Raw genomic sequence first — 22,584 nt, 5'->3', positions numbered from 1 at the left:
TGATGTAGTCATTCTCCATTTTGTGATCTGATGTGGTCATCCTCCATTTTCACATAACACTGATCTCACATAACGACCTGGTCTTTGGAACCCAACCATGTCGATAAGTAAGGAGAGGGTGTATTAGGTCTTTTGCATTTCCATATACATTTTAGAGTCAGATTCTCAATTTCTACAAAAGGTCTGCTGAGATTTTTATTAGGATTGCATTGAATATATAGGTGTTTTAGGAAGAATCAATCAACTTCTTAACAATATTGAGGCTTTTAGATACATGAACATGGCATATATCTCCTCTCATGTAGGTCTTAATTCCTGTCTGCATTGTTTTATAGTTTTCAGTGTATAGGAGTTATACATATTTTGTTAAAATTACCCCCATGTATTTCATATTTTTTGGTGCTTTTGCAAAGGTCATTTTTAAAATTTCTTTTTCTAGAAATCTTGATCTTATGTCCTTGACCTTGCTAAACTCTCTTATTAGTTCCAGTAGCAATTCTTTAGATTGCTTAAATATTCTCTATACATGATGTTAGCTGTATGTTTTTTATCGATGCCCTTAAAAAGTTCCCCTCTATTTTACCTTGTTGAGAGAGTTTTTTTTTTTTTTAACTTGATTGGATGTTTAATATTATCAAATGCTCTTTCTGCTTCTGTGCATGTGTTTTTTATTCTTTATTTTATTAATGTGGGAAATTATGTTTGTTGATTTTAAAATGTTAAATTGACCCTACATTCCTATGATAAACTGTACTTGGCCATGGTGAATTATCACTTTTATATAATGCTAGATTTGATTTGCTAACACTTTTTAGTGATTAGTGCTGCTATAACAGAAATGCCACCAGTGAATGGCTTTATCAAACAGAAGTTTATTCTCTCACAGTCTAGGAGGCCAGAAGTCTGAATTCAGGGCCCCAGCTCCAGGGGAAGGCTTCCTTTCTCTGTCATCTCTGGAGAAAGTTCCTTGTCATCAATCTTCCCCTAGTCTAGGAGCTTCTCAGTGCAGGACCCTGTACCCAAAGGATGTACTCTGCTGCTGGCACTATCTTCTTCATGATACGAGGTCCCCATGTCTCTCTGCTTACTTCTCTTTTTTATATTTCAAGAGATGGACTCAAGATACAACCTAATCTTATAGACTGAGTCCGGGCTCTTTAACATAACTGCCTCTAATCCTGCCTTATTAACATCATAGAGGTAGGATTTACAACACATAGGAAAATCACATCAGATGATAAAATGATGGACAATCGTACAATACTGGAAATCATCACCTAACCAAGTTGATACATATTCTGGGGGACAAAATTCAATCCATAATAATGCTCATGAAGGATATTGATCTATAGCAGGGGTTGGCGAATTACAGCCCACAGGCCAATTGTGGCCCCTAGCCTGTTTTTGTAAATGAAATTTTATTGGAACACAGCCACACATATTCATTTATATATAGTCTATGGCTGTTTTTCCTGCTACAGTGGCAGAGGGGAATAGTTGCAACAGAAACCCTATGGCACAAAAAGCCTAAATATTTACTATTTGTCCCTTTACAGAAAAAATTTGCAGACACCTTGAATATAGTTTTCTTTTCTTGTGATGCCTTCGTCTGGTTTTGGAATTAAGATAATGCTGGCCTCATAAAAAGAGTTCGGAAGTGTTTTCTTCTCTATTTTCTGAAAGAGTTTTGTAAATTTGATATATTGTTTTTCTTAACTGTTTGCTAGAATTTAGTAGTATAGTCATCTGGGCCAATGTCCGTGTATTTAACCCTCTATGACATTCCACCTCCTTCATTTTGGTCCTGGATTCAAAGGCAGAGCTCTAATCCCAAGGAGGTCCCTTAATCTAAGTGGACTGTGTCTTATATAGGTTCTCTCCTTGAGTACCTATATCAGAAAGCTAATGACCAGAGATAAGGTACAATGTAGAAAGAGAGACTTGGAACGTAGTTAGAGCCAGCACAGAGTGACCTAATGTTAAGTCTAAGAATGTCGTAGTCTCTAACCAGTTGCTACTGAGTCAATTCGGACTCACAGTGACTCCATGTGTCAGAGTAGAACTGTGTCCCGTAGGGTTTCAATGGCTGATTTTTCATAAGTAGATCACGAGGCCTTTCTTCTGAGGCACCTCTGGGTGGACTCAAACCTCTAACATTTTGCTTAGCAGTCCAACACATCAACTGTCTGTACCACCCAGTGAGTCCTGTTGTAGGCTCCAGAACTTCTTAAATCTCCCCTGGGACCAGGGATGGGAGCTAAATATTTAAGGAAGTGCTATCACGTGACTCCCGCTTTAGGCAGAATAAGGCTCTAGAGACTGGGAATCAGCCCAGCTAGACCAGCTCTACCATTAGAAAACTGAAGACCTTTTCTCAAGGAACAGTCTGACTCAATACAGCAAAGAGTTAACAAAGAGCTCTGACAAGAGGGGAGATTTGTGGAGCCCTAGAGAGATTTTGAAATGGGGCATGTTTGTATTTAGGCCTTCTACACTTCCTTTTATAGGCCCTTGCTCCTTCAGGCACCCAAAATGTGAACTTCCCATGTAGTTTTGACAAAATTCATTCAACCCTGTATCAATTTACTAGAGTTGCCATAACAAAGTACCACAAACTAGGTGACTTATAAGAACAGAAATTTATTCTCTCACTGTTCTGGAGGCTAGTAGTAGCCTGACTTCAGGGAGTCAGCAGGGCCATGCTCTCTCCAAAGGCTCTAGGGGAAGATCTTCTTGTCTCTCTTTCAGTTCTGGTAGCCCCAGGCATTCCTTGGCTTGTAGGAGCAGCATAACTCTATCATCACATGGCCACCTCCTTCTGTCTGTCTCTCTGTGTCTGTTCTCCTCTTTTATAAAGACATCACTCAAATCGGATGAGGACCCACCCTACTCCAGGATGACCTTGTGTGAACTTAGCTAATAGCATCTTTAAAGACCCTATTTCCAAACAAAGGCACCTTCACAGATACTGAGGGTTAAAATTTCAACATATCTTTTTTGGGGGGCACAACTCAATCCATGATGGCTCCCTCTCTGGTAGGGATGGGAAAGGCATTAGGGATGGTTGTGCAGAGGTGGCATTGCTTGAGCTGAATTTTAAGGAGTCAGCACAAATGAATATAGGAGAGAATGAAAGACATCACAGATGACACAGCATTTGCACAGGGTAATGTGAGAGATGTGGAGTGTTCAGAGACTAGCAAATGGTCTTGTGTGGGATTGAAGCACGAGCACCAAAAGGGGATGGCAGGAGAAGGTCAGCCAGGTTGTTGGAATCCATTTTCTAAGTGATGGGAGCCATGAAACACTTCTGGACTGAGAAGTGAACAGCCCCATTCTCATTTGAGAAAGCTGAGTGAAGAATGATTTGAAGGGTTAAAGATGAGGGCAAAGAGACTGTCTTAGGCTGGGTTCTCTAGAGAAGCAAAACCAGTAAAGCATATAAATATACTTATGTATAGAACGAGATTTATATCAAGGAAATGGCTCATGCCGTTGTAGAGGCTGGAATGTCCTAAGTCTGTGGGTCAGGATAGAGGCTTCTGATTCACATAGCCTCAGGGGCTGGTTGGCAAGTCAGAGAGCAGGGCTCTTGCTCACAGGCTGGGAAGATTCGATGAATCCCAAGATTGGCAAGCAAGATGGCAGGTAAGCTGCTAGCTCAAGACCTAGCTGCAGTAACCACTTTCAGCAAAAAGCTCCCAAGCCCTGCAAGAATGCTTGCTTAGAGTCAATGCAGGCCACATGCCCAAGGATACTTCCTTTCAAGTGATTGGCTACTCACAGCAGATCCAATCGTGGGGGTGATCACATATCCAATCTCAATAGGAAGGTGATCACAACATTATACAACTGCCAAAACACTGAAAATCATGGCCCAGCCAAGTTGACACACAATCTTAACTGTCACAGAGGCCAATTAGAGGGATTTTGCAATAGTTCGAATGAAAAATTATAAGGGACTGAAAATAATAAGTAGATGGAGAGCTGAGGGTGAATTTGAGGCTCATTTAGGAGGCAGAAATATCAGAACTGTATGAATAAGGGAGTAAGGGATAAAGTTCAAATCCAGGTGTGCATCAGTGCTTCAGACCAAACCAAACCAGTTGCTGTTGAGTCGATTCCAACTCATGGTGACCCCATGTGTGTCTAAGCAGAACTGTGCTCCATACAGTCTTCAATGGCTGATTTTTTGGAAGTAGATTCCTAGGCCGTTCTTTGAGGTGACTCCGGGTAGATGTGAGCTGTCAATCTTCTGGTTAGTGGTGGAACACTTGGCTGTTTGTGTCACCAAGGGGATTGTATATCAATACTTAGAATTGTTTAAAAACACCAAAAAGAGGAGAACGACATTTCACTTTAGGGAAAATAATAAAAATCTAAAGTATATTTTTCTAAATGAGGTGAAATATACTCATTTTATGATCCAACCACATGGACTGGGATTATCTCTTGCCAGTTGTTTGTACTAAGTAATTGTTTTTATGATTTTGAGTTTTGACCTCATCTTTTGGTAGGGACTTGTAGATTTTTGGCACCAATATCAAAATTGATTTTAGATTTGAAAGATTGTATTCCATGAAGATCTGCTAACCAATGATAACAAAGGTTTCTTTTCCTAGGTCTCTGAAAAGAAACAGTAAGTTATAAAGAATGGTGACTTAGTACTGTAAATATTAATTAGTTGCCATCGAATTGACTCCAACTCACGGTGACCCTCTGTGTGTCAAAGTAGAATTGTGCTACACTGGGTTTTCAATGGATGATTTTTTGGAGGTAGACTGCCGGAATGTTCATTCAAGGTGCCTCTGAGTGGATTCAAATCTCCAGCCTTTCAGTTAGCAGCCAAGCATGTTAACTATTTGCACAACCCAGGCGCGCCACTGGAACTAATACTAATTTCTAAATATTAAGATTCATAATGACTTGAAGTCTGAACATAATTAGTTTTGTATTATAACTTCTTTTTTCTTCATGTTTTCAATTCCTTGATGTCAAGTGTGAAATGTTAGTAGTGTAGGAAGAGACTTTTGGGTGAAAAAAAAATGCCTTTGCTTCTAGGAAAGCTTGCTGTTTTTCCTTTTCATTTGTGTTCCTTTGGAAGTAGATATTAGCCCTTCTTGTTCTATGGCTATTATTTGAGGGGGAAAATGCAACTAGAAGCCAAGAGTATATTTTAAAAATTGAAGAGCATCAAGACATCACAGCCTGAGTTGGCCGTAAAGATTTACAATTACATTTCCATCACAAAGACCCTGGCCCATCATATTTAGCCATTACCATTTATGTTTTGATTTCTATTTCTTTGGCGGGACAACACCCCAATTAGACAGATGAGCTTTCCATTCCAATTTTGGAGCACATCCTTGCTGAGCTAGGTTACTGTGAGTCTTCTATGGCTATTCTCCTCTTAACTGTGCTGTGGTAGTTATAACCCTGCTGCCCATGGATTCTTAGCACACAAAAAACTATCCAGGTTAATATACTCCCAATAATTTAATTTTAAAGTAGGAATCAACTGGATGACAGCTGGTTGGTTCTTTGTTTGCTTATATGACTGTCTTAGTTATCTAGTATTGCTATAACAGAAACCACAAGTGGGTGGTTTTAACAAATAGAAATTTATTTTCTCACAGTTAGGAGGCTGGAAGTCTGAATTCAGGGTGCTAACTTTAGGGGAAGGCTTTCTGTCTTTTGGCTCTGGGGTAAGATCCTTGTCTCTTCTGAGCTTCTGCTCCTGGGTGATCTTCATGTGGCTTGGCAGCTCTCTCCCCTTTCTCTGCTTGCTCACTTGTTTGTTGAATCTCTTTTATAGCTCAAGAGAGATTGACTCAAGGTATACCCTACACTAATCCTGCCTCATTAACATAACAAAGACAACCCATTCCCAAATGGCATTATAACCACAGGCATAGAGGTTGGGATTTACAACACATACTTTTAGGGGATACAAGTCAATTCATAATATTCTACCCTTTGGCCCCCCAAAATTCATGTCTTTCCCACATGCAAAACACGTTTACCCCACCACATCATCCCAAAAGTCTTAAATCAACCCCAAATCCAAAATATCATCTTCTGAATCATCTAAATCAGATATGGGTGAGACATAGGCATATTCCACCCTGGGGCAAAATCCCTCTTCATCTGTGTACCTGTGAAATCTAGGATACAAGTTCTTTGACACTGCATAAAAAGCATCGCCCTTCCTCCATTCTTCAATCACGTGTTCATCATTTTCTTTTAAAGCCTCACCACGAGCACGTTTAACGTCCACATTTCTAGCAACATTCTGTTGCTGGCATCATATGTATTCTCTAAGACAATAGAGACTTTATAGCTCTCCTCACATCCTTCTGAGCCCTTATCAGAATGGCCTTTGACATCTGTAATTCTACCAACAGTCCCTTCGAGGCAATCTAGGTTCTTATTAAAAAAAATTAGGAACCTTAAAATTCTTCCAACCTCTACCCATTACCCAATTCCAAAATCACTTCCACAATTCAGGTATCTGTTAGAGCAGTACCCCATTCTTTCAGTACCAAATTCAGTCTTAGTTACCTAGTGCTGCTATACCCGAAATATCACAAGTGGGTGAATTTAACAAACAAATTTATTTTCCCACAGTTTAGTAGGCTAGAAGTCCAAATTCAGGGTGCTGGCTCTAGGGAAGGCTTTCTCTCTCTTGGGCTCTGGAGGAAGATCCTTGCCTCTTCTGAGCTTCTGCTCCTGGGAAAACTTCATGTGCCTTGGCATCTCTCTTCCCCATCTCTGCTTGCCTGCTTGCTTGCTTTAATTTCCTTTATATCTCAAAACAGGTTGACTGAAGATACACCCTACACTAATCCTGCCTCATTAACATAACAAAGAAAACCCATTCCCAAATAGGATTATAACCACAGACATAGAGGTTAGGATTTACAACACATATTTTTAGAGGACACAATTCAATCCATTACAATGCCTGAATCACCTGGAAACTTGAGAAGAATTTTCTCTGAATTCTCTAGGTTCTTGCCTCTAAGTCCATTTTACTTTGTTCTGGGTATATTGCATGTGGGGAACGGGCAGAAATTCATTCTCTCCCTTGAGTCCAGCAACTGGATCAGACTGTCTGCTTTAGCCTCCTGGTAGCAGACAGTATTCTTCTTTAAAATATCACACCAAAGCCATAAATGGAGAATTATTGTCTGAAAAGCTGAGTTGTTACTGCAGATTCTGAGTTGCGTGGAAAAAGAACGATTTTCATTTATAACTCGTGTATTGCTAACACAAGATATAGCTCACCCTCTCACAATTATATACTATTCTGTATGTAAGCTCACTATATATCTTCTGTGAAGGAAATACGAAAGAAGAAATAACCAGATCTCTACTGCTTGCAAGAAATGAAACCCACAGTTAAAGTTACAGGATTTCACCAGTATTTCAAACCATTCCTATAAAGAAAAAAAAAAAAATTAAACGTGACTCCGAGGACAGATTTCTCTTTCATCAGGGTAAAAGCTGCATTTCATTACTTTAAAAATCCCCATCCATTTAAACAACATTAAATGATTCCTAGTCTGGATATAGAAAATTATTGGACGGCCACTGCCAGCCATTCATCTGAGACCTTGATATGCTACAGTCGATTTTTGAGAACTGCTCCGCCACTTAACGTGACAAACACCCAGCCTGGCAGTTTAAGGGATCTTTGAGAAAGGCCATCCCTACATGAAGTGAATTTAACAGCAGCAATTTGTCATTTTGCCCTTCCTTTGCTGGGGAAAAAAAATGCCAGTGATTTCTTTTGACTTAAACTGGGCATTCAAAAAGCTGTTTTTATTAATGAATCATATTAAGCCACTAGTGAAAGGCTCCCCGACTCTGTTTAAATAACAGGCTATGATTCCTCTCCCCTCAAGCTCCCCCCCACCCCCATTTGGCTCCACTGCTATTAATTGAGGAGTTTCTTTGTTTCTTTCCTAATGAAGCTAACAGAACACATCTGTCAGGTGTTCGTATTCTTTGCCTGTCTATAGTATGTAATAGACCAGCTGGAGGCTATAATGCTACACAATACCCCTGGCCGTTACAGCAACTATTTATTCCTGGGCTTTTCCTCCGAAAGGGATTTGAAAAAAAAAAAAAAAAGTCTGAAATTTGGGCCTAATTGCTATTTACCCAGCGATAGACACCTGTTCTAGCTGAGACGTTGGCTCATGAATCCCACACCTGAGACCTCAGGGAGAGTAGAGAGGAAATTTCAAGCAGCTGCCAGTCCGTGTAGATATAGTGAGTTTTTAACTTGTGGGGTTTGTGTGTTTATATGTATATGCATACACATATATTTTAAAATACTGTATGTTTAGTATGCACACCCGTAACCAGAGGGTATATATTAAAAGCTGTGTGCTATTATTTCACGGTCAATTGCTTATCTGAAGGCTATACACATACTGGCATACAGCTACACAACTGCGGGCACTTTAAAAAATAATGCACTGGGGCTGAATTCAGTATCAATATCGGGCACAAGTCCTTCAGAAAGTCCATTTTAGGCCATGGGGGGAAATCGTTCTATAGCATAAATCAGAAGAAAAAATTTAATTACACCTAACTTTTCTTGGAGAGATTCAAGTTTGTTTTTGCTATTTCATTTGCCAAAGAGCTATGGCTTCTCTCTTTTGACATACTGAACTTACTTTATCCCTTCTGTCTTCATCAGAGCCATGTAATCTTCTGTCTCTTTGTTGGCTTGTTTATTTCTTGAAGTCAGTTCTGACATTTATTCTTCCTTTCTAGATTAGTCTTCATAATGCCGCTTTGGCCCATAAATATGCAAGAGAAATAGTCCCTAATCATAATGACAGCATTACTTCTTATGAAAAAAACCAAGTATGAAACCCAGAAATTTATTAATAATGGAGAATCTATGTAACACAAGTTCATCTATTAAGTTTAGGAGTAGAGATTCAAATTTATTAAGATGATATTAGGTCACAAAAACTACTGCCTTGCACTTGTAAAAGAATGAAAACTGTAGGAATGGCTAAATATATGTGTTTGTGTGTGTATCTTGTGTATCTTTTGGGGAGAAATAGAAATAATTTTCTAGTTTGATAACAAATTAGGTATCATTTGGTAGCATGATTTGATTCACTCAGAAATGCCAAATTTCTCAAAATGCTACGTAAATGGGAATCTATTTACCTATCTACCTACCTGCCTGTCTGTCTATCTATCCCTTTCCTACCTTCACCTGTACTCCAATCCCATTGCCCCCTTTTTGCTTACAGTATGTATATATGAAGAGAGGAGATTGGGAACAGAGAGATTTAGAACAAGCTTGTTGGCAACAGAGCAGAAATAAAATGTTACTGCCCCCTTATTTTATCTGGTGTCCAATCAGAGGGCATTCCTGCTGCCTGGTGTGTGTGTGGGGAGGAGCAGAAGGTTGGTGGGGGGGGGAGTAGAAGGTGGGCAGGGAAGAGGAAGAAAGGAAAGGCAGTTTTTCTCTATCTCCTTTTTAAAATATCTTTCTTACAACTGGTAGGGCTTTGGAGCTCTTTGATGAATACCTCATTGGAATTGCTGGAACAGCCTCTCATTTACTTAGTGTTTGCAGAAATTCGACCTTTCGGAGTGAATCAAATCACGCTGCCAAATGACACCTAATTTGTTACCAAACTAGAGAATTATTTCTTTCTCCCCAAAAGATAAAAAGTGAGCTATATTAAATACTGGTGTGAGAACTAACAAAAGGGTACTAAAAGAGTGAAAGGGGAATTAAATAAAATGCAGAAATATAAGTCGTAAAGGGAATAAAAATTATCTGAGCAATCTCTCTCTCTCTCTCTCTCACACACACACACACACACACACACACACACACGCTGGTTAAGAGAGTCCTCTTGGTCTCATCTGAAGCCAGAGATGACCTAAGAGTCAGAGCCTTAGGAGGTAGCTGGCGGTGACAGGAGAGATGGACAATACTCACATACAAATGAATGCTTTGCCTCAGGGCTATCACAGTTGGAGAGAGAGCTGATGCCCAGACAGAAATTCATTTCCCAAGAGAAAGGAGAGAAGTGTGCAGGGAGCCCCGGGTCACACCAGAACAGGTGATAATGAAATTAGAGTTAATGAAGGCTGGAAGAAACCAAGGGTGGATGGGTTGATGAAACTGTTATCTGAGGTGCACTCTAAAACCGAACATGGTATCTCACTATGGGAGAAAACAATTGTTGAAAGCACACATTAAGAAAATCCGGGGAAGTATAAGCATCATACCCGCGTCTCTAGGAGCCCTGGTGGCACAGTGGTTAACTGAAAAGTTGGCTGTTCAAACCCACCAGCCACTCTGCAGAAGAAAGATGTGGCAGTCTGCTTCTGTAAAGATTTATAGGCTTGAAACCCTATGGGGCTGTTCTACTCTGTCCTATAGGGTCGCTATGAGTCAAAATAGACTTCATGGCAGTGAGTTTAGCTTTTTGATTTACCTTCATCTCTGAAGCAGGTCATCTTTGGGTTTCCATGTTACAGGGTTTTGAAAGTGCCTGAGTGGAGGCAGATTATGTGGTTGAGGGTAAGATAGATGAATTCTCTGAGCCTCACAGTCCTCGCTGATAAAACAAGAGTAATAATACCTACTTTTTGAGGCGGGGGGGGGAAGATTAAATGAGATATTATTTGTAGAACACCTAATACTCATAGTTGGTGTCAAATGGTAACATTATTGTCTTTTTTATAAGCATTTATTGTTGCTGTGAGCTGCCATTGAGTAGGCCCCCAACTTATGGGGACCCCATGCACAATGGGATAAAATGCTGCCTGGTCCTGTGCTATCCCCATGATCAGTTCCAGATCAGATCTTTGTGATCCACAGGGTTTTCAACAGCTGATTTTTCAGAAGTAGATCTCCAGGCCTTTCTTCCTATCTTGTCTTAGTCTGGAAGCTCTGCTGAAGCTCGCTTAGCATCACGGCAACACGCAAGCCTCCACTGACAGGCAGGTGGAGCACCTATGTCATGGCACAGGTCAGTGTTGGTCCTATAATGAAGTGGATTTTGAGCCTGATTGAGGTGTAGATTGAGATCACTTTTCCTGTCCAAGCACCCTGTTCCTAATTCCACTTAGTTAACAGCTGGGTGAGACCCATTTGCTAAACAAACATTTCTCTCTCTGGGGTGTGCTTCATTCCTGTCCTGAAGTACATATTCTTGCACCCCCAGGAACAGGAAATGGGATTGCATGTTGTAGTATCATTTGTGGCCGCTCAAAGTCTCCTGGATGTTCTTTGTATTTCTTGATCACTTCTCACAGTGAATCCTACCTTCCTAAGTAGACTCCAGACACCCCATCTCCATGCTCCCTGAAAGTTAGGGTTCAGGCCCAAAACCTGGGCTCTGCCCACCAGACAGACCTTATGAGATTTGGATGGGTGTGTAAGCATCATAAGGAGACTGATATCTTAGTAGGCAATGTGGCAAAGGTCTTCATTTTTCAGTAGAGTTTCTGGCATCTAGTTCTGAGTGCCATATTGCCAAAATGTGTTTACAATGGTATTTCACTAGAGAAGAACTTCGTGTGATTGCAGACTTTTGCAATCTAGTTCTCTGACTCTTTGGAGATCCTGGGAGCTACCTAATCCACATTAGGTACTAGGTCTGTTTCCACTAGGCAGAGTGGGTTCTGTTATTTGCAATGAAGATTTATATGTGCACATATATGTTTTCTTTTCTTTCTTTTTTTAACATTTTACTGCTGTTTGGGTGAAAGCTTACAGAGCAAACTAGTTTCCCATTCAAAAATTTATACATGTTTTGTTTTGTGACATTAGTTGTAATTCCCTCAGTGTGTTAGCCCTCTATCCCCTTCCTCCCTGGGTTCCCCATTTCCATTTGTCTATCTTTCCTGCCCCTTCCTGCCTTCTGAACTTTATTTTTGGGCAAATGTTGCCCGTTTGGTCTCCTGTGGTTTATTGTTCTGAGAAGAACACTCCTCACAGGCGTTATTGTTCACTTTATAGGCCTATCATTTGGCTGAAAGGGGATCTCCAGGAGTGGGTTCTGTTCCAGGTTTAAAGGGTGTATAAAAGGCCCAGTGTTGGGGTTTCTACCAGACTCTATTAGGTCAGTAAAGTCTGATCTTTTTTATGAATTTGAATTTTGTTCTATATTTTTCTTCCACTCTGTCCAGGACTTTGTATTGTGCTCCCTATCAGAGCGGTTGCTAGAAGTAGCCTGGCACCATCTAGTTCTTCCGGCCTCAGGCTAGTGGAAGCTGTGGATCATGTGGTCCATTAGTCCTTTGGAATAATTGTTTCCTTGAGGCTTTGATTTTCTTCGTACTTCTTTACTCTGGATGGGAAGAGACCAATAGTTGTATCTTAGATGGCCACTCGCAAACTTTTAAGACCCCAGATGCTACTCACCAAGTAGGATGTAGAACACTATTTTCACTTACTACGTTATGCCAATTGACCTAGATGTCCCCTGAGACTATGGTCCTAAGCCCTCAAGCTCAGTGACCCAGTCCCTCAAAGTGTTTGGTTATAGCTAAGGAGTTTTTATAATTTCCCCCCTGTGTACTCTACTATATACATGGATATATTTGCAGCACCTACAAACATGTATGTACAAAATCTTCTACCTACCCTATGTATGCTCTTGGGTGTAAACCTATACCCCATCCCACAGTTTATATACCTACCTATGTATCTACTCTTAAGTTACTGTTTATTATTGTTATTGCAGGATTGTGTATATAATAGTATTTACTGTTGTTACCTTTTACTCTTGCATAACCCCAGTGTCTTGCTTTGCCTTGGTCATGTATATTGTGTATTGCCATACCATTTTCCATGGTGAATGTACCATTTTAAAATCCACCAGCAGTGTATGAGTGTTCCAATCTCCCCAAACCCTTGCAGCATTTGTTGTTTTCTGGTTTTTTTTTTTTGATCATTGCCATTATTGCCAGGGTGTGATTGTATCTTGTTGTTGTTTTGATTTGCATCTCTCTAATGCCCAACAATGCATCTCTTCATGTATTTGTTGGCTGCCTGGATGTCCTCTTTGATGAAGTGTCTGTTCATATCCTTTGCCTATTTTTTAATTGGGCTGTCTTTTTGTTGTTGAGGGTTGAAGTTTTCTATAAATTTTAGAGATTAGTATCTTGTTGATATGTCATTGCCGGATTTTTTCCCCCAGTCTGTAGGCTCTCTTTTTGCTCTTTTGGAGAAATCTTTTGATGTGCATAAGTGTTTAATTTTCAGGAGGTCCCAGTCATATAGTTTGTCTTCTGTTCGTGCATTTTAAAAAAAAGTTGTGTTTTAGGTGAAAATTTACAGTGCAAATTATTTTTCTTTCTAAAAAATTTCTACACAAAGTATTTTGTAACATGGGTTTCAGTCCCTGCAATGTGTCAGCACTCTTTCCCTTTCCCTTTCTGCCCTGAGTTGTCAGTGTCCATTTGTCCAGGTTTCCTGTCCCTTCCTGCTCTCTCATCTTTGCTTTTGGGCAGGTGTTGCCCATTTGGTCTTGTATACTTGATTGAACTAAGAAGCAAATTCCTCATGTGTGTTAGTGTTTGTTTTATATGTTTGTATATTTTTAGTTATGTTCAATAGTCTATTTGTGCCATAAATTAGGGCCCCTAGGTTTGCCCCTATTTTTTCTTCCATGGCCTTTATAGTTTAGATTTTACATCTAGGTCTTTGGTCCATCTTGACTTAGTTTTTGTATGTGGTATGAGGTATGGATCCTGTTTCATTTTTCTACAAATGGATATCCAGTTGTGCCAGCAACATTTGTTAAAGAGACTGTATTTTCCCCATTTATGGATTTTGGCCCTTTGTTGAAGATCAAGTGTCCATAGGTGGATGAATTTACTCTGGAGATCTCCATTCTGTTCCATTGGTCTATGTGTTTGTTGTTGTACCAGTACCAGGCTGTTTTGACTACCATAGCTGCATAGTAGAATGTGTGCTTTCTAATGTAATTAAAGTAAGACTAACAGAGAACTTTCAGTTAACTAGTGTTGTGGAGAAAGAAACCCTGGTGGCGCAACGGTTAATCGCTTGGCTGCTAACTGAAAGGTCGACAGTCTGAACCCACCTGTGGCTGCACAGGAGAAAAGGCCTGGTAATCTGCTCCCGTAAAGATTACGGCCTAGGAAACCCAATGAGGGCAGTTCTCTGTTCTATAGGGTTGCTATGAGTTAGCATTGACTTCACGGCACACAACAACAGTATTGTGGGGGCAGCATTTATCACCCAAACATCCCTTCTCCCTTCTCTTGATAATTGACCGGACAATTTCAGGGAGGAGAAGGATGTTATCCACGGCCATCTGCTTGAAGGGCTGGTGAGGCATTAACTCTACCCTGACCCCAGGGACAGGTCATATGGCTCAAGCCTATGCTAGTCAGCGTAGTTCCATTTGCTGGCCACAGCTATGGAAAAAAAAGAAGAAGCTATGGAGCAGATAGTTATTTGGTCCAATGAGGTGCAGGGGTGAGTATAAAAAATGCAGATGAAAAGCATGTCACAATTTAAAACCTACCTTTACTATTTAAGAGGGGGAAGGAAAAGACAGGAGAGTTGGAAACTGATGTTTTCCATACGCATGTGAGGGTTTAGAAAGCTCACACCACAGGTTCTAATTAGTTGATCTCTAAGCAGAGCTTTAGCTTCCCAAGTCATTTAAGACTAGACTGGTTGTGAACTCAAACTAGGATTCCTGTTGCTTCCTAGGTCTAGACAATTCTTTTATTCCTAGTTCAATTGCTCACCGTATTAAGAACCTCGTTTTCTGCTAGGAACTTGTGGCATGCTCCTTGCTTGGGCTGTCTCGCTCTCATTCCATCTCCTGGTCTAACCACGCCATCTGTGTTTCCTCTCTCTGTGCTACCTGCAGTGTGGCATGGTTCAGAGTGGCAACTTCTTGTTCAATTCTTGTTTTCCATTCTAGCTTGTAAATTCCATGAGAGACCTGTGTCTCTCTTTTTCTAGAATGTGGATAGTCATGTTTAAAGAAGTACAAAGAGGCAGAAAAAATCTCAGTGTCCATCAACAGATGAATGGATAAATAAAAAGTGTGGTATATACATAAAATGGAATATTATTCAGCCATGAAGAGAAATGAAGTTCTGATACGTGCTACGACATAGATGAACCTTTAAAACATTATGCTAATTGAAATAAGTCAGACACAGAAGGACAAATATGTATAATCATTTGAAATATCTAGAATAGGCGAAGCATGAAGTTATAAAGCAGATTGGTGGTTGCCAGGGGTAGGGGAGAAGGGAGTAGGGAGTTATTGTTTAGTGGATACAGAGTTTCTGTTTGGAGTGATGAAATACTTGTGGAAACAAATAGTGGTGATGGCTGCACAACAAAATGAATGTAACTAATGCCACTGATTGTATACTTAAAACATGGTTAAAACGGCAATTTTATTTTTTGGATATATTTTACCACAATAATAATGATTAAAAAAAAAAAAAAAAAACAGGACTAGGCAGCATTTTGTTCCATTGTGCATGGGGTCACCATGACTCAAGGCCAATTCCATAGCGGCTGACAACAACAACAACTTACGGAGCCCTGGTGGTACAGTGGTTAAGCATTTGGATGCTAATCAAAAGGTCAGCAGTTCGAACCCAGCAGGCACTTCTTGGAAACCCTATGGGACAGTTCTGTTCTGTCCTATAGGGTCGCTATGAGTCAGAATCAATGACAACTAGACTAACCTAAAGATCGGCAGTTCAAAACCAACCAGCCTCACTGCAGAATACAAGCCTGGTGATCTGGCCTAGAGAGCCCCATGGAGCAGTTCTGCTCTGCAAAACATTGGGTCACCATGAGTCGAAATCGACTCAACAGCAACAAGTTTGGTTTAGGGAAACACAGATTTGCTTCTGTGGATGCAATATATTTCTCTCTGCCTCTTTTACAATTTATTGACATTGGAGCTCCTGGGTTGATTGCAGGTGAACAGTAAAATCTGCCATTAAAAAAAACCAAAAACCAAACCCAGTTCCGTCGAGTCGATTCCAACTCATAGTGACCCTATAGGACAGAGTAGAACTGCCCCATGGAGTTTTGGGAGAATCTAAATGATGGCTAACTTTTTAAAAATTGACTAAAAGAGTTGGTCACTTGACTCTGTATAAAAATTCTTTGCTTGAAGCCCTGTACAGTTTGCTTCCTTGAGTACTTGTGGAGATGTTCACTAGTCAAGACATGAATTGCCCAGAACTGAATAAAAACTCAAGAAACTAGGAAAAAAAGGCTGCACAAAACAAAACAAACTAATACCAAACCACTACTTTCTAACAGAATCACATTATTATGTTATGTTACATGTATATGTCAATATGCCAAAACAGCTCAGATAAAATAAGCCTTTTTGCAAATTAGCAAAAAGATTGTTAAGATCTTTCATTGTTCAACAAATGTTTATTGAGCACCTGCTGTGTGTTTAGCACATGGGGGCTCTCCTAAACGGTACAGCCTTACACAGCCCAGGCAAAGCCTGCAGCTCAGTCATGCCTTTCAAGGCATCTGAAGCAACCACCTACCTACAGATGTGCTGCTTGTAATGTGCCCAAGAAATGTGTCACAGGGAACCCCATGGAAATCCCAAAGAAAACTGCATGCGAGTTTATGGTGATATTGCAGAGCTTATAAGTTTATGATGATGTTGCATGCTATTTTACGATGACATTGCAAACATAGGAGATGACACTGTGGTGTATCACTCTGTCATTTTCATCTCCAGGGTTGGAGCCTGTGTCCTTACGCCTGATCTCTGGAACAATGACTAGTAAGTGGTCTGTTCGGGCCTAATAATCCTGACATTTACCTCTTGTTGATTCTTTTCCTACATCTTATCAGTGGAGGAAGTGGCATGAACTCAAGTTCCCAGGGGCTTCCTTATTGGCTTGATATAACTCAACAAAGGACAAACTGTGATAAACCTCGCCCCCACTTTCCATGACCTTACAGTCAATATGCAAACAGAAGTTGAAACTGGAAAGGATGAGGGGCTATGGAAGCGTGAAGCAGGACTCTCTAACTCAGCCTTAAGACACAGGGAAGGCTTCCAGAGGAAAGTCAGCCTAAGTGTAGGTCTAAAGAATGAGGAGATGTTTCCTGGGCTGTGGGTGGAAGGGCAGGATGAGTTGTCCTGGTCAAGAGGTATGTCAATTAGAGGAACTGAAAAAGGCACAGGGAGTGTCAGCCCAGAGTTTGAGGTCAGGAAGTGCAAGGTAGGCTGGAGTGGCAAGAGGGCTCAGATCACACCGTATTTTGCTAGCCTTATGTGAGGGGTTTGCACTTTCTCTCAAGAGCAATGTGACAGCTTTTAAGAGTTCTAAAGAGGGGAGTGGCAAGTGCAGGTAACTGTTTCCAAACCTTGCAGATCAAATCTGCAGTTAGAGACTTCTGGAGGGTGGTAGGGAGTCCAAATTAAAATAATAATAAAATAAAACCCCAGGTGACTTGTGTGAGGCTTGGGAATTAAGCTCAGTCACTTTAAGAATCAACATCAAGGAGATATCTAAACAACTAACTGATTTGTGGCTATATACACATAAGAGAAAATAGTGTTATAGTAACCAAAACCAAACCCAGTGCCGTAGACTTGATTCTGACTCATAGCAACCCTATAAGACAGGATAGAACGGCCCCATAGAGTTTCCAAGAAGCGCCTGGCAGATTCAAACTGCTGATCCTTTGGTTAGCAGCCGTAGCACTTAACCACCACGCCGCCAGGGTTTCCAGTGTTATATTACTGAAACACAAAGTTATGGAGTCAAGTAAAAGTTAAAAATTTAAGTCCTATTTATTGAGTTGAAGAGTTAACTATGCAATCATACTGCCGATGAACATAACAGAGTGTATTTTTTTTTTCTTTAGATTTGGAAACTCAATAAAGTAGGGGTTTTGGTTTATTTATTTTTTAAAAAAAATTAACCACACTGCCTTTCAACTCAGTAAAAGTAAATTTTGGGACTTAATTGTTCATAAAATTTTTAGCCAAACTTTCTGGGCCCTGGATATATTAATTTGTAGGTGGGCATATGGATTAGTTTGAATTTTTAGAATCTGACATTTCTCAGATTTTAGATGCTATGGGCTCCCCCTCTCTATAAGCACTGCATTCATTTGCCATGGTTGTTACAAATTTTCACAAACTTAGTAGCTTAAACCAATGTAAATCTATCATCTAGCAGTTTTAAAGCCAGAAATCAACAGTGAGTCAGCAGGGTTGGTTTCTTCTGAAGGCTCTATGGGAGAATCTATTTTCTGGACTATTCCAGCTTTGACAGGCCACCTGCATTCCTTGGTTGGTGTCCCCTTCCTCCATCTTCACAGAGCATCACTCCAACCTCTGCTTCTGTTGTCGCATCTCCTTTGACCCTTTTGTCTCCCTCTTATAAGGATCCTAGTGATTACACTGAACCCTTCTGGATAATCCACGCTTATCTTTCCTTCTCAGAACACTTAATTGAATCACATCCGCAAAGCCTCATTTGCCATGTAAAGTAATGTGTTCACAGATTTGTGACTAGTATGTGGGCACCTTTGAGGGGCCATTATTCAGTCTGCTGCAAACACTGAATAAACTAGAAATTTATAAACCATCCTCTTTAAAGCTTAGAGATAAGGCAAAAGGTGGGAGGCATGTCTTTTTAATGTCATAGTCAGTCTCTTTTTTTTGAACAAGCTCATCCAAAGATTGTTTAACTAATTAGGGAGTGTACCTGTGTTTGACTTTGTTATTACTTTTAGTTATAAACTCCACTCTGTGCATTATATGTTAACATGTAGACCTTTGCAGGAAAAGATGCAAATAAGTGTTGCCCAGTAGAAAAGATAACCCCAAAGATTACAGTTTTATTGTCCTATAGGACACTAACCAGTTTTGCTTCTAATTCATCAAACTTATTTTAGAATTTCCTCCTAGTATAATCTTTGTCTTATTCTCATTTTAACCAACTTTACCACTTAATGATTCCCTCATTAGTATGTTGAATACATTTTTCCACAAACTCATTCAATATTTGTGTGACAGTCATGGCTTTAATGTTTTGACAATTATACTTTGACAATAAACTTGTCTGGTAAGCTGTATTAAGTAGCGCAGTGATGAACCATGTTGGCTTAGTAGATATTCAGTATCTCTTCCACCTCTAAGACTCTGAGAAAATCTTTACCTGTGATCTGTACTCGCAAACCAATGTTACACTCTCAGGGAAACTGAATCTAGATTGAATTTTTGGTCTGAATATTGAAGCCTAAGTTTTTTTTTTCTGACTCAACTACTATTAATTTTCTAAACTTCACCATTTTTCTAACTGATCTATGGAAGTGGTGGCAATAGTGATGAATAGCTGATGCAGAATGCTATAAAATTTACATAATAATAACTTACATAATGGAGCTTGACAAACAGTGCAATTCAAAGATGGGAAGGAAGAGAAAACCAGAGAGCTGGAAATTTAGGAAGTTGGCGTATTGGGCTTGAACATGAGAACCAAAGGGAAACTGACCCGGTTATTAAGAGGTAGTGAAATCAGCTTGCAATGCGGGAGGTTCAAGATAAGCTCAAATCATAAACAGTTGAAAAAAAATTAACTACCCTTGGTTTAAAAATAAAAAGAGGAGAAATCACTACCGACGACTTTCCTTTTAAAAGCAATTAGAAATGAGCATTTAAAATAGTCACATAATACATTTTTGAAAATGTGTGACCATGTTCTGTGCTTCCACAGCTTGAACTGTGGCTTTAAAAAATAAGAATGTGTAAATAACTGTGCAGAAAGACATAAAAGAGTATTTGTGTTAGGATTCTTTGAGCAAATTGCATCCCATCAGCCACAGAGACAAAAATTAATATGTTCCTAAAGCAACAGAATGTAGCAACACATTAAGAAGCCATCCAGGCTAAGCAGCCCCATGCTATCGAAATCTGATAATATTTACCAGAGAATATTCTTAATTAAGGAGAAAAAAAAAACCTGAGATTCAGTAAATGTTAGAAGGCTAGAAAGATTTTACCCTCAATAGTTTCCCTTTTAGTTTAATTTGGTAAGAAACATAAAGAAAGGAGATGAATGCATCAGTGAGGGAGAAGGGTGGATAGTGGAAGCAATAGCAAAAGAATTTGATGTAAATAGTACTGGGTCTGTTTTCCTTGTTTGCAAATTGCACTTTGACCTTTTTGTTGCCTCAATTTTCATTCAATTCCCTCAGTCATTTCAAATTCTCTCATTTACATTTTTTTAAAATAATGTTTTATTCAGTTTTTAGTGAAAGTTTACACAGCAAGTTACTTTCCCATTTGACAATTTCTCAACGCAAGTTGTTCAGTGGCATGAGTTACATTTGTCTCAATGTGTCAACACTCTCTTTAATTGTGTTCTGTTTGTTCCCTTTTCAGCACTCTACTTTCCCAGCCCCCTTATCTTCTCATCTTTGCTTTTGAGTAATTGTTGACCTTTTGGTCTCATACTGATGGTTTTTAAGTAGGGCTCCAATCTTACGGGTAATATCCTTTGTTTTGTGTGCCACTCAGTTATTTAACTAAAAGGTGATCTTGGGATGGACTTGGTGTCTCAGGGAGTCCTCTGTTTTCTACTGTTGCAGTTTTTCTGGATTTTTTTAAACAAGAATTTGAGTTCTGCTCCATATTTTTCTCCCATTCTATCTGGGACCAACTACTGTGACCCCAGTCAGAATGGTCAGTGGTAGTAGATGGGCACCATCTTGTTCTTCTGGTCTCAGGGTAGATAAGGTTGTGGCTCCTATAGACTTGTTTCTTCTCTGAACTTTTGGTTACCTTCTTACTGTTTTGTTCTTGGTGCATAGGGACCTGCAGTTGTGTTTCAGATGGCCAGTCTCAAGGTTTTAAGACCCCAGATGCTACATCATGATTTTTGTGAACTATGTTATGCCTACTGACTGAGTTGCCCCATGAGACTATGGTCCTAAGCCTTTAAACCCAGAAAATCAATCTTGGAAGGTGTTTGGTCATGACTGAGGAGTATCCATATTTTTGTCTTCAGTAAATATGTGTGTGTGCACCTATATACTTGTATTTACATGTGTCTATTTTTTTATAGTTCTTCTTTATAGTATGAGTTGGAATCAACAGCAGTGGGTTTGGTTTTTTGGTATAGACACTTGTATCTGTTCTCACCTACCCATGTACCAAGTTGCCAATATCCATTCATATGTGCTCATATACTTATTTTTTTGCAGGACTATGAACCAGTTTGTTCTGGTTTGACACCCTGCTGAGAATTTGTATTTCTATCCCAGATATACTGGATCAGAATCTACATTTTTCTTTTTTACAAGAATCATCTTGGTTTATTTATATTTTATAGAATAATGATTTAAACTGAATACATTTGAGCACAGTAGATATTTGACATGAAAAGTAGTTGTTTCAGAATAAGCATCACAAAAATAGCAACTCATCTTACACACAATAACTAGAAAGTATTTGTCTGATCACTTAAATGTTACAAATCCTGAGTGTTATCCACTGAACAAACTAGGTATTACCTTATAACTAAATCTTGCTTGGAAATAATCCTTTAAAAAAAATCTTCTGAGGTACAAATAACCGAGGTATTAAACACAAGTCTTTTACATTTTACAAAGAGTTTAAACAAATATATCAAATAATTACCATTCAATGGCTATTAAAATAGCTATTAATCAGGTTCAAGGACGCACTGTTCCACAATTTCACATAAGTTGGGGTTCTACGCTGCGGTTGCCACTCGCTTTTTGTCGTTACCTGCTTTTTGATGTCTTTTTGATGTTCTACTGAGTGTGTTCCTTCAGAAATGTAGATTTCCAACTTAAGTTTAAATTAGTTAACAGTGCTGAAGTTTTACCCTTAAGTACAGCCCAATAAGAGTTGCTAAAGAGTAATGATGTACTATTGGTATGAACCTGACAATAACCAGATAGTCTTCATTTATTTCCTGAACCTCCACATAACTTTCTATTACCACATCCAGTTCTTCTAAAGTATTGGGCTTCTCTGGACCCTGGACAGTTTGAATCAAATCATAAATCTCTAGTGTTTTCCATAATCTGGGGCTGCCAGGCAGTTCCCTGTGCAGAGAGGCCTGAGAGCCACAGGACTCTGCTCAGTGTCCAGGGAAGCAGCCTGGACAACCGCTCCATCCTTATGCTCTGATAGCCCTCAGAATCTACAGTTTAACAAGATTCCCAGGTGATTCTTGTATATCTCCAGGTGACTCTTATGTATACATAAGAATCACCTGGGAGTCTTGTTAAACTGTAGATTCTGATTTAGTATGTTTGGGGTGGAAATGCAAATTCTTAGCAGCGGGTAGAACCAGTTTGAAGCCCTGGTTTTTATTTGGTTGCACTGCGCTCAATACATCCACATTCAGTGCCACTTTTTCTATCACCAAAAATAACAAAATCTCTATAGTCTAAAGTATGCTTTTCCTTCCCTGCTCATTCCCCTGGTAACCACCAATGAACATTGGTCTCTCTCTGTTCTTATCTTATAAAAGAGGGATCATACAATATTTGTCCTT

At 39.6% G+C, this 22,584-nt stretch overlaps 1 pseudogene; it reads right to left on the bottom strand.

Moving 5' to 3' along the window:
• Nucleotides 1-21,653: 21,653 nt before the first annotated feature.
• On the bottom strand, nucleotides 21,654-22,201 carry LOC100656711 (cytosolic iron-sulfur assembly component 2A-like; annotated as a pseudogene).
• Nucleotides 22,202-22,584: the final 383 nt, after the last annotated feature.

This window comes from Loxodonta africana, chromosome 1 (genome assembly GCF_030014295.1).
Source record: "Loxodonta africana isolate mLoxAfr1 chromosome 1, mLoxAfr1.hap2, whole genome shotgun sequence".
Lineage (NCBI taxonomy): Eukaryota > Metazoa > Chordata > Mammalia > Proboscidea > Elephantidae > Loxodonta > Loxodonta africana.
Note: the sequence above shows the minus strand (reverse complement) of the source record. Positions and strands in the feature narration are given on the sequence as shown.